A 398-nucleotide genomic window follows, 5' to 3' on the forward strand; every position below is an offset into this window, starting at 1 on the left:
ACCCTGCATCCGTCCGCAGGCAGGTGGAGCCCGTCCCACGCGGCGCGCGCCGCCCCGCCCCACACCCACCCAGGCCCCCCGCGTGCACGGACACACACCCCCCCCCACGGGACCCCCCGAGCGGCTCTCCAGGGGACACGCCCCCTCCCGGGAGCGCCGAGCCGCCGCACGCACCAACGGGCGCGCGGGCGAGCGGGCGGGCGGGCGGGCGCGCGCGGGGGCCGGCGCACGCGCACGGGAGGCGGGCCCGCTTCCCGGCACCCACTGAGCGCCCGGCCCCCTCACCCCACCCCACCCCCTCGACACCTAAGCTCCGCCCCCCAAGGCGAGACCGCCGCGGGAGGAGGAGACCGGAAGCCGCTTAAAACCGAGCTGAAGCTGACAGGCGAGCGAGCCTG

The sequence above is a fragment of the Alexandromys fortis genome, unplaced genomic scaffold, assembly GCF_014885135.2.
Source record: "Alexandromys fortis isolate MF-2015 unplaced genomic scaffold, M_Fortis_MF-2015_v1.1 scaffold_53, whole genome shotgun sequence".
NCBI lineage: Eukaryota > Metazoa > Chordata > Mammalia > Rodentia > Cricetidae > Alexandromys > Alexandromys fortis.